Consider the following 13,471-nt stretch of genomic DNA (forward strand, 5'->3'; position numbering starts at 1 on the left):
AAAATTGGATGGGAAGCATATCCTCGACTCTTAGAAGGCGTTGAAACCGTTCTAGAACGTAAAATCAGAGGAAGATGTCAGCAACAATCACAACTACGCTGTATATATGTGTTTTAATTTTATCATTTTTATTTTCTTTTAATAATAATAATTTCATGTTCAAATATTGACTTTTGGAATGTTACACTTATAAATTTATATGATGTGATCTAACAATTATATAAAACATATTTCTCAACATGTCAACACCCCCGATAAGTAAAATAAAAAATATTTGTGTATTTTGTGAATCTAGTGTAAGAAAAGATTCAATTTATGAAGAATTAGCAGAAAAGCTTGGAATAACACTTGCTAAAAAAAAGATTCATTTGGTATATGGTGGTGGTGAAGTTGGTCTCATGGGAAAGTTGCAAAAGCTACGCATACAGGTGAAAGTGAAGTCTTAGGCATTATTGCGATTACTTTAGCCAATCTTACATGACCAACAATAAGAGATGAAATGAAAGTGGACAATATGTATGAACGAATTACTCAAATGATTGAATATTCAGATGCTTTCATTGCCTTGCCAGGAGGTTTCGGTACTTTGGAGGAAATATTTCATACTGTTTTTTGGACACAATTAAATATCCACAATAAGCCAATTGATTTGTTAAATGTTAACAATTATTATTATCGTTTCTTGATAATGTTGTGTAACATGGATTTATTTCATTAGCTTCACGAAGAATGTTAGTTTCTGCTACAAGTGAAGGTGAACTTATTGATTTACTGCAAGGATTTAGTCATGCACCAGATCCATTCTTATCTCAACTTAATTGGTCAACATCCAAGAGTAAGAAAAGAAAATTCATGTGATGCTAAACTTGTGATTCAACAGTATGCTTTAATTTAAATTTTTTTAAGGTATGAATAATATATATTGATCAATTAATACAAAATGTATAATAGATGTGCTTATTTATTTATATATATATAATTGTGTGTGTTTTCAAATGAAATAATTTCTAAATTTTTTTTGAGAATATAGTTAAAAGATATGGTTTGTGTGGTTGTTAATATGTATAATTCAAAAAACTCTTTTTGTAAAAGTATAATATATACTCACACATATTTTGTGAGTAAGTGGTGAGAAATGAGAAATCACTTAATAAACTTTTATTGATTATTAAAAAATGGTTAATTATAAGAATATAACTCCCCTGAAAAAAAACTTATTTATTAAAAAAAATAAATAAATAACGGGCTGCAAAATTCTTTGTTCATTGTAATTTTTTTAGATTTGAATGATGTACTATCAATATAAAAAAATAAACAAAAAATAAAAATTAAAAGATTTGTTTTTTTAGATAAGATTCAAAGATAGTTGGATGTATCCGTTATATAAATGTTTATAGACATTTATGATAGAATTTTTGATAAATTTTTTTTTTGTGTTATTATAAAATTTTGCAGTCACGTTATTTAAAAAAAAAAGAAAAAAAAAGAAGAAGAAAGAAAAAGAAAAAAAGGGAGATTTTATTCTTTGTAAATTTTCCTATTTTGTTTTCAATATTAGTTTATTTAATCGTCTGCTTTAATATTTAGCCTTTCTCAATGAGAGTTAATATTCATTCCAACTAGTGAAAATCAGCTAGTCATTAAATATTTTGACTTGAAAGAATATGGAGTTGAGACTTTTACAATAATATTCTTGAGATTATACATGTTATGGTGGGTGGTGTGAATTTTATTTTTGACTATATTACCATAAAAAATTTAGAAATTAAAATATATAGTATCGGGATATGACTTTTTTTTAAAATGAATATGTTTGTATATTTGAACATATAAAAGGAATAAAGAATCTTAAGTTTTTTTATTTTTCGATAAATTTTATTACTAAGGGACTAGTAATAAGATAGTGTGGGAGTGTGATGAAAATTAAAATGAATAATTTATTATATGCTAAAACTTGTATTTTAAAATTTTAAATTTCATTAAAATTATAAAATTATGTTATTTTAATATTTTTTGTTTATAATTAAATGTCTTACTAAATATGTTTTATTTTCAGGTTTTCTACGTGTTGTTAAAATAATGATAACTCAAGCTAAAAAATTCAAATGGAGGTGATTCAAATATGTTTGGATTCCTTGAGAAATTATTTACAACTTTGCAGAAGACATGATTGCCTAAAAAGTTCATTAAGTTGATCAAATTGTGCAAATATCAAAATGAGGACAGATTTACTTTTATTATGACCAGTTTATAGTTAAAAAATAATAAATAATTCAATATTTAATCAAATGAGGTGAACCAAGTTGCCAAATTAATCTACAGACAATGACCTACATGTTTGCTGTTTTGAACAAAGTCCAATTCGGATATTAAAGTCATGGAACATAGCATTTAAAGAAAAGCCATGTAATTGAAGTTGGAGGAGACGAAAACTACTATTACAACTACATGGAATTAATAAAATTTTTGACCATTTTTCTCATTTGGCCTATAAATAGAGGCATTGTGCTAGCTGGAGAATCATCATATCCCATTTTAAAATATAGTTTGTGTGTATAAAAGTTCTAAGTTTAATATATTTTNACGCATCTAACTTTCACTTTACTGCAACTAATTTTTATTTTCCCGCAGCTAACTTTTATTTTTCGCATCTAACTTTTACTTTACTGCAACTAACTTTTACTTTACCGCAACGAACTTATTAAATCATATATTTTATTTAGGCAATAGCGTGGCTCTGTCGGTTGTTCTAAATGAAATATAATGATTTAATTTAACATTTATTTTATGCAATTTTATATTTATACAGTTATATATATAATCATAGGTACCATATATAAAATATCGGTTAATTCGATATTTTTTATAGTGGGAACTATATTATATTATGTATATGTTTAAATATTTAATTTTATTTTTCATGGAACCATTAATTATGGTGGTTTCTTTTGTTCTAATTTTAGTTAAACAATATTACATAAAACAAGAATAAATCCTTGAACCTTTACAAAATTTAAAATTTGTAAACTTCATTCTCGCATTCGGTAATTTATAAATCAATAAATTTAAAATTAAACAACCTCTCTGTAGATCGATCTCATACTTACGAAATATATTACTTGCAAACAACTTACACTTGGGTGATTTATAATTTAAGTAGTAGCAAGTTTTTTGCTGAGGAGGTATAAATTAAGTTTATATTTGTTATTTATGTTTTATTTATAATTATTGTGTTGTTTTTACTTGTATAAGTTTTTGGAGTCGTAAAAAAATGGTAGACTTATTCGAGTATCTGAAAATGATTTAAACATGGATGATAATTCAAATAATCAAGAAAATAATAATAATAATAATAATAATAAGAATAATAATAATAATAATAATAATAATAAAGAACATGATCAATTAAGAACACTTAGGCACCATATGTACCATATTAGAACTAGTGCCCCATCTTGTTTTGTTTTTCCTCCTGATGCATCTAATTTCAACTTTAAACATAAAATTATTCAAATTTTACCAAATTTTCAGGGCTTAGATTCTGAAAATTCATATTTACATCTACGAGAATTTGAGGAGATTTTAACACTTATAATGATCAAAATTGTAGCATGGATATAGTTCGATTAAAGCTTTTCCCTTTTTATTTAAAAGATAAAGCTAAAACATGGCTACAAAATTTGAGATCGAGTTCAATAAGATCATGGGAAGAAATGTAACAACAATTTTTTAAAAAGTTTTTCCCTTTCCATAGAACAAACTCTTTTAAAAAACAAATTACTACTTTTTCTCAAAAACAAGGAGAAACATTTTATCAATGTTGGGATAGATATAAAGAATTACTTAATACATGCCCACGTCATGGTTTTGAAACATGGAGAACAATTTCTCACATTTATGAAGGTCTAATACCTAAAGATAGGTAAATGATAGAATTCATGTGTAATGGAACTTTTGAAAATAAAATCCAAATGAAGCTATGGAATATTTGGATTCATTAGCAGAAAATGCTCAAAATTGTGATAATATAGGTACAATAGAACCACCAACAATCAAAATCAATAATTCAATAAATGGGGGTGGTATCTATAATCTTAAAGGTGATATAGATATTCAAGCTAAACTTGCATCTTTAGTAAGAAAAATTGAGTCATTAGAAATGAAAAAGAGTGGTCAATTAAAAAGTATTCAAGAAATTGTTTGTCATATTTGTGAGACACATGATCATTCAACAAAAGATTGTCCAACATTACCTTCATTTAAAGAATGTCTCCATGAACAAGTAAATTATGTTAACAATTATAAAAAACCAATACCATATCCTTTTTCACAATCATTTAATCCTGGATTGAAAAATCATCATAATTTTAGTTGGAGGAATGATAATAATGAACAACATTCACAACAACATTTTCAAAATAACCAAAATCATCATGGTTATATTCCATATGTTACACCTACAAGAAAAAACTTTGAAGATGTAATTCATGCATTTATCCAAAAAAAGAGTCTATCAATATTCAAAACAGTCAATCTATGTGTGGGGCCCCGGGTCCGATATCTAATACTAATAATTATAATTGTCACACACCAAATGATTGAGTAAAATACATAATTTGTTGTTCACAAACTTACATAAACATCGTCAAAATAATTTAATTGTCTCAAATGTTTGAAATATAAATTTTCAACATGCCAACATGAAGTAGTGAACCAAAGAAATCCAAACATCATCACATAGCTCCTAAGACCCGAGAATCCCACTCTAACTCGTATCTCCTCGCCTGGAGCTGGACTCTGGCATCCCAAGCCTCGCCTCACCTACCGTCAAGCACATGAAAACAAGAGGTACCGGACATGCCGGTGAGTATAAACCCAGTATGATACAATCAATCACAAATGAGAGTTAAATTTTCAAATATTTCATATAAATTCATAAAGATGCAATATAATGCAATGCATGATCAGAAGCTGTGGGCTATCAATAAATCTCAAGATCAAGTGAATCATCTGGTCATAGGGTACCCAAGGGAATAGAATCACCCAGCAACATCCACCGACTCATCCGCTCGGGGTGGGGTGCTGTGTTCTACAATCCCAGGACTATGGTGCGCCTATAGAGAGTGTTCAGGCCATAGCAGCGACCTCCGCATACACTATGCCAACTCAACTATAGCCCCATACGTCCAACAAATCAATATATCAAGGCGACCTCCGCCATATCAAATCTGAATCAACAAGTGGCTCAATATGCAATGTCATGATGCAAATCAATATCATCATCTCGATATCATAATCAACTCATCTCAATACAACAATCATCATCAAATCACCAATAGTTCATCAAGCCATAGAGTTTTCAATTTAAAATAAAAATGATACTTTTACCTCGTATGTTATCGACCGTAACATACCTTTCAAATATTACCAAAAGAAGATCGAAATGTGTAGATGAGAAGTCTTGAACCTTTGAATTCTACTATAACTCAAGGACTTTGATCATCTATCAAAACAGAGTAATTTCTGTTCAAAATTCATAATTAGTTCAATACTGCTTTGAATCAAGATCCGTAAATTTCTTAACCTTAATATGCCATAAAAACATTCATTGAATCATTTCATCAAACACATAGCATGCGTGCTAAAGAAATTAGCTCCTATACTTTGCCATTGGCTTCAATTCCATTTTAAATTCAAACCAACACAATTTCAACATCTCCAACATCTCAAATATCAACACAAATATCAATTCTAAACTTCATCCCATTTCCAAACTTGAATAAAAATATAACATACTTACACCATCTTGAAGATCTTGGAGAGAGGATCACAAATCTAACTTCATTTCATAATTTCCTTGAACAAATCTCCCATAGATTGAAGAAGAAATTAGAAGATGAAAGGAAAAATGAAGAACCCTAGCTCTAAACCGATGGAGTAGGAAAAAGAGAAGAGAAAATGATATAAAAATCATTCCCCAATCAAATATATACCATCCAAACCTCAAAACACGTTTTTTGTACAAGTGCTGGGCGCCATGGCGCGTGATTTTGGCGCAGCCGCGCGCCCCATGCTGCCCAAACACCAAAATTTCAGCACTGCGCGCGCTAGGGCGCCGGATCCTGCGCAGGGGCGCGCAGTATTCTGCCAAGAACGCATTTTTAACTTCAGAATTTGCGAAAGTGGTAAACTACAAAGTTGTAGCCCTATGTCTTGGCTTGCATCTCCAATTGGCCTCATGTCATTTGGAGATCTGAGTAAAAAGTTATGCTAAATCTCCCAACATGTGTCATTGTAGGAACGACGATACGCACGACACACTTCGGGGCGCTTTTGGCTCGTCTTCCCTAATGATTTGAACAAAACTCAAAACATGAAAGTTATAGCCTTATGTCATATCTTTTTAATGGAAGTAGCCTCACATCAATTGGATCAATATACAAAACATTATGCTAAAAACCACAACTACTGCCACATTTTTCATACCGTTTCTGCACTTCCATCACCTATTTAGCTCAAATTCAACCTTTGATTCTACCCATCAATTTTCTATTCCATTCTATAACATTCATTACCATTTATACCACAACGTAAAGTCATAAACCATCACAACTAATGCCACAATATTTCAAAATTCGGGCATTACAATTCCTCCCCTCTAAAAATAGATTTCGTCCTCGAAATCAATCATCTCTTTCAAGTCTAACATGTAATAATCAATACTGAAAATAAAAACCGAGAATAGAAGCGTACTTCATTGGAATAACTCTGGATATTTTTGTCTCATTTTATCTTCTAATTACCAAGTTGCCTCTTCGACACCATGTCTGTTCCACTGTATTTTAATCAACGGTATCAATTTATTTCTGAGTTGCTTATCTTTTCTGTCTAGAATTTGAATCGGTCTCTCAATATAGCTCAAAGTCTTGTCTAACTCAACCTCATCAGGTGGAAGCACATGAGATGGATCTGGATGTTATTTCCTCAACATGGACACATGAAAAACATCATGAACACCTGATAACGCAGGAGGAAGAGCTAATCTATAAGCCAAATCACCCACACGTTCCAAAATCTCTTACGGACCTACAAATCTCGGTGATAATTTTCCTTTCTTTCCAAATCTAACTGTACCACGGAAAGGAGATATTTTCGGAAAAACTCTGTCACCTTTCTCAAAAATCAACGGCCGTCTCCCGATGTTCGCATACTTAGCCTGCCTATCCTGAGCAGCTCTCATACGACTCTGAATCAATTTCACCTTCTCTGTCATATCTCTTATCATATCAGGTCCTACAATTGGTGCTTCAGATAAATCGTCCCAATACAAAGGAGATATACATTTTCTGCCATATAGTGCTTCAAATGGTGCTATTCCAATGCTCACTTGATAACTGTTGTTATAAGAAAACTCGACAAGTGGTAACGAATCCTGCCAACCAATACCAAAATCCATCACTACAGCTCTCAACATATCCTCTAATGTCTGAATAGTACGTTCTGACTGTCCATCCGTCTGAGGATGATATGCTGTACTCAAATGCAAACGAGTACCAAGAGCCTCTTGTAAACTCTGCCAAAAATGAGAAGAAAATCTGGGATCACGATCTGATACAATTGACTTAGGCACACCATGCAATCTCAAAACTTCTCTGATATACAATCTGGCCATCTGATCATGCCTATATGTCATCTGATACGGAATGAAACAGGAAGACTTGGTTAATCTGTCAACGATAACCCAAATTGCATCGCAACCCCTTGACGACCTCGGCAATTTCGTGACAAAGTCCATGGTGATATGGTCCCACTTCCATTCTGGAACCTTAAGGCTATGCAAAAGACCTCCTGGTCGCTTTCTTTCTGCTTTCACTTGTTGACAATTCAAACAACGAGATACAAATTCTACTATGTCAGATTTCATTCTTTTCCACCAAAATTGTTTCTTCAAATCATTGTACATCTTTTTACTTCCAGGGTGTACACTGAATTTACTGCAATGAGCATCATGCAAAATCTGCATCCTCAACTCTGAAATATTAGGAACTACAATACGATCATTCACAAACAAAATACCCTCATTATTGACCTGAAATTCTGATCGATGTCCTGATCTGACGAGTTCAACTGATTTCTGAATGCTTTGATCTAACCTTTGGGCCTCTTTAATTTTAACAAACAACTCGGGTTCTGCCTGAATCATAAATACTCTTACAGGTTGAGTATCTACCACAAAATCCAAACCAGAAAGACAACATTCTTCTACTAGATCAGATACACTGCTAGTGATCAAAGACATATTACATACTTTTCTGCTCAAAGCATCGGCTGCTGCATTAGACTTGCCTGGATAATATTTTATTTCGCAATCATAGTCTTTCAACAAATCTAGCCAACGTCTCTGTCTCATGTTCAGCTCAGCTTGTGAAAAGAGGTATTTCAAACTCTTATGATCAGTGAATATTTCAAATGTCTCCCCATACAAGTAGTGACGCCAAATCTTTAAGGCAAAAACCACTGCTGCTAGTTCCAAGTCATGCACTGGGTATCTAGACTCATGTGGCTTCAACTGTCGTGAAGCATAGGCAACAACACGTCCATGCTGCATTAATACACAACCCAGTCCTTGATGTGAAGCATCAGTGTGCACTGTAAATCCTCCTACACCTGATGGAATAGTCAGAACTGGAGCACTAGTCAATCTCTTCTTAAGTTCAACAAAACTATCCTCACATGCTTGTGACCAAATAAATGGTGCATTCTTTTGTGTCAGCTGGGTAATTGGCCTCGCAATCTGTGAGAATCCTTTAATAAATCTGCGATAATAACCTGCCAAACCCATAAAACTACGTACCTCAGGAACTGATGTCGGTCTAGACCAATTGATGACTGCCTCAACTTTACTCGGATCAACTGATATACCTGCACTTGAAATCACATGTCCAAGGAAAACCACTCTATCCAACCAAAACTCGCATTTGGATAATTTAGCATACAACTTTTCAGTTCTCAAAATCTGCAAAACAGCCCTCAAGTGCTTGACATGCTCAATTTCAGATTTTGAATAAATAAGAATATCATCAATGAAGATCACAACAAATTGATCTATATACCGTTGAAAAACACGGTTCATCAAATCCATAAATACCGCAGGTGCATTGGTCAACCCAAAAGGCATAACCAAAAATTCAAAATGCCCATACCTGGTACGAAAAGCAGTCTTAGGCACATCTATCTCTTTGACTCTTAACTGATGATATCCAGATCTTAAATCAATCTTAGAATATACTGAAGAACCCTGCAACTGGTCAAAGAGATCATCAATCCTTGGCAAAGGATACTTATTCTTTACTGTGGCTTTATTCAACTGTCTATAATCAACACAAAGCCTCATAGACCCATCTTTCTTCTTTACGAATAAAACCGGAGCACCCCAAGGTGAAACACTTGGTCTTATATATCCTTTAGCCAATAGATCCTCAAGTTGTTCCTTTAGTTCCTTCAGTTCAATTGGCGCCATCCTATAAGGAGCTCTAGAAATAGGCTGTGTACCTGGCATCAACTCAATGTTGAACTCAATCTCTCGGACTGGAGGAAATCCTGGAATTTCATCTGGAAATACATCTGAAAATTCACTAACAATTGGAATATCTGCCAATTTAGGTACTGACCTTGAAATATCAATTGCATAAACCAAGAAACATTCTGCTCCTTTCTGCAACAAACGAGTCATGGACAAAACAGATATCAAAGGAATCTTAGCTCGAGAACCCTTACCATAGAATGTCCAGTGATCTGTCATATCAGGCCTAAACTTAACAATCTTCTGAAAACAGTCTACAGTAGCCCTGTATCTTGTCAACATGTCAATACCAAGTATGCAGTCAAAATCAGACATCTCCAACACAATACAATCAAGCTCAATGACATTATCCTCATAACGAAATTCACAACCACTTATCATTTCTGCTGACCTCATCACTTTGCCCAGTGGAGTAGAAATAGATAATGTAGATGATAATGGCATAGAATGCAGTGAATGCAATGAGACAAAGTGCTCAGCTATGAAAGTATGTGATGCACCAGTATCCATCAAAACATAAGCAGGATAACCTGAGAGAAAACAATTACCTGCAATGACATTATCTGGAGCATTATGTGCCTCATCCTCCGTGAGTGCAAAAACTCGACCCTGTTGTCTAGGTGGCTGTCCTACCCTGTGGCTACCACTCTGTTTGTTCTGATCTGATCGGTTTGACTGCTGATAGGAATGAACTGTAGGGTTCTGACGATTCTGGTGAGGTGTCTGTCTCGATGATCCCCCACTCTGAGACATATCACTGCCACGGTTAGGACACACTCGAGCATAGTGTCCCACCTGGTTACACAAGTGGCAAGCTCCCGAGATTCCTCTACACTGATCGGTATAATGTCTACCACCACACTGACCACAAGTCGGTCCTGAATAACCAGTGCTCTGAACTGAACCAGACTGTCTCGATCCACTAAAACTCGAAAAATTACTGCCATGCCTCTTAAATTGCTTGCCTCTAGCCCGAAACTGCTCTCTTATGTTGCCACTGTTACCGCCATTATTACCCTGTCTGAACTGCTGTCTATAATGTGGTTGTTGGGGTCGTTGCATATACTGAGAACCTCTCTGCCTAATAATTCCGGTTTCAGCTCCCTTGGCTCGATCAAGAGCCTCAGCAAAAGTTTTAGGCCTTCCAGTATTAACCAGGGTAAAGATATCAGAATTAAGACCATTTATGAAGTGATCGGCCTTAGCTTCTTCATCAGATGCTACATGAGGAGCAAATCTCAGTAAATTCGAGAACTTAGCAACATAGTCCTCAATATTCAAATTTCCCTGCTTTAAATTTGCAAACTCGGCTCCCCTATCTTTCCTGTAAGAGGTAGGAAAGAAACGCTGATAAAATTCAGATTTAAAGATATCCCAGGTAACAATCGTACCTCGACTCTCTAAAGCTTTCTTGGTCATGATCCACCAACTTTTAGCAACATCCAATAACTGATGAACAACTAACTTGATTCTACGATCATCTGGATACTCAAGAGATTCAAATAATTGGTCCATATTCTCCAACCAGTTCTCACAGTCTAATGCATTCTCCGTACCCTTCAACATCGGTGGGTGCAAAGACTGAAATCTGGCTAACAGTATCTCCATCGGAGTCGGAGTTATATCCATCTGAGTATGAGTAGCACTGCCCTGATCTTGTGCCACTGGTACGTTCTGTCTATGTCTACCACGACCTCTACCTCGAGTAGCCATGTCTGATATACAATAGATCAACCACAGATAAAATCACAAAATCACAATCATCTCAATCTTGTATCAATCATCTCTGGCTCTCGAGACTCAACAATCTCAAAAATCTCGAATAAAGCTCAACAATATAATTTCTCAATTTAAATCATGTATTTCACATTATGGCACAATGAAAATGCTAACAAATATATAACATGATCAATCAATTCTAACTGACTCGATCTACCCTGTTCCCAAATATCTTACGCTCTGATACCACCTAATGTGGGGCCCCGGGTCCGATATCTAATACTAATAATTATAATTGTCACACACCAAATGATTGAGTAAAATACATAATTTGTTGTTCACAAACTTACATAAACATCGTCAAAATAATTTAATTGTCTCAAATGTTTGAAATATAAATTTTCAACATGCCAACATGAAGTAGTGAACCAAAGAAATCCAAACATCATCACATAGCTCCTAAGACCCGAGAATCCCACTCTAACTCGTATCTCCTCGCCTTGAGCTGGACTCTGGCATCCCAAGCCTCGCCTCACCTACCGTCAAGCACATGAAAACAAGAGGTACCGGACATGCCGGTGAGTATAAACCCAGTATGATACAATCAATCACAAATGAGAGTTAAATTTTCAAATATTTCATATAAATTCATAAAGATGCAATATAATGCAATGCATGATCAGAAGCTGTGGGCTATCAATAAATCTCAAGATCAAGTGAATCATCTGGTCATAGGGTACCCAAGGGAATAGAATCACCCAGCAACATCCACCGACTCATCCGCTCGGGGTGGGGTGCTGTGTTCTACAATCCCAGGACTATGGTGCGCCTATAGAGAGTGTTCAGGCCATAGCAGCGACCTCCGCATACACTATGCCAACTCAACTATAGCCCCATACGTCCAACAAATCAATATATCAAGGCGACCTCCGCCATATCAAATCTGAATCAACAAGTGGCTCAATATGCAATGTCATGATGCAAATCAATATCATCATCTCGATATCATAATCAACTCATCTCAATACAACAATCATCATCAAATCACCAATAGTTCATCAAGCCATAGAGTTTTCAATTTAAAATAAAAATGATACTTTTACCTCGTATGTTATCGACCGTAACATACCTTTCAAATATTACCAAAAGAAGATCGAAATGTGTAGATGAGAAGTCTTGAACCTTTGAATTCTACTATAACTCAAGGACTTTGATCATCTATCAAAACAGAGTAATTTCTGTTCAAAATTCATAATTAGTTCAATACTGCTTTGAATCAAGATCCGTAAATTTCTTAACCTTAATATGCCATAAAAACATTCATTGAATCATTTCATCAAACACATAGCTTGCGTGCTAAAGAAATTAGCTCCTATACTTTGCCATTGGCTTCAATTCCATTTTAAATTCAAACCAACACAATTTCAACATCTCCAGCATCTCAAATATCAACACAAATATCAATTCTAAACTTCAACCCATTTCAAAACTTGAATAAAATATAACATACTTACACCATCTTGAAGATCTTGGAGAGAGGATCACAAATCTAACTTCATTTCATAATTTCCTTGAACAAATCTCCCATAGATTGAAAAAGAAATTAGAAGATGAAAGGAAAAATGAAGAACCCTAACTCTAAACCGATGGAGTAGGAAAAAGAGAAGAGAAAATGATACAAAAATCATTCCCCAATCAAATATATACCATCCAAACCTCAAAACACGTTTTTTGTACAAGTGCTGCCCAAACACCAAAATTTCAGCACTGCACGCGCTAGGGCGTCGGATCCTGCGCAGGGGCGCGCAGTATTCTGCCAAGAACGCCTTTTTAACTTCAGAATTTGAGAAAGTGGTAAACTAAAAAGTTGTAGCCCTATGTCTTGGCTTGCATCTCCAATTGGCCTCATGTCATTTGAAGATCTGAGTAAAATGTTATGCTAAATCTCCCAACATGTGTCATTGTAGGAACGACGATACGCACGACACACTTCGGGGCGCTTTTGGCTCGTCTTCCCTAATGATTTGAACAAAACTCAAAACATGAAAGTTATAGCCTTATGTCATATATTTTTAATGGAAGTAGCCTCACATCAATTGGATCAATATACAAAACATTATGCTAAAAACCACAACTACTGCCACATTTTTCATACCGTTTCTGCACTTC

General features: G+C 34.3%; 1 non-coding gene across 1 annotated transcript; it reads right to left on the reverse strand.

Moving 5' to 3' along the window:
* Nucleotides 1-3,757: 3,757 nt before the first annotated feature.
* On the reverse strand, nt 3,758-3,868 carry LOC140975979 (small nucleolar RNA R71). The gene has a single exon (XR_012175115.1). It is a non-coding gene; the product is annotated as a small nucleolar RNA R71 (small nucleolar RNA).
* Between the last annotated feature and the right edge of the window lie 9,603 nt (nt 3,869-13,471).

Source organism: Primulina huaijiensis, chromosome 4, assembly GCF_012295235.1.
Source record: "Primulina huaijiensis isolate GDHJ02 chromosome 4, ASM1229523v2, whole genome shotgun sequence".
Lineage (NCBI taxonomy): Eukaryota > Viridiplantae > Streptophyta > Magnoliopsida > Lamiales > Gesneriaceae > Primulina > Primulina huaijiensis.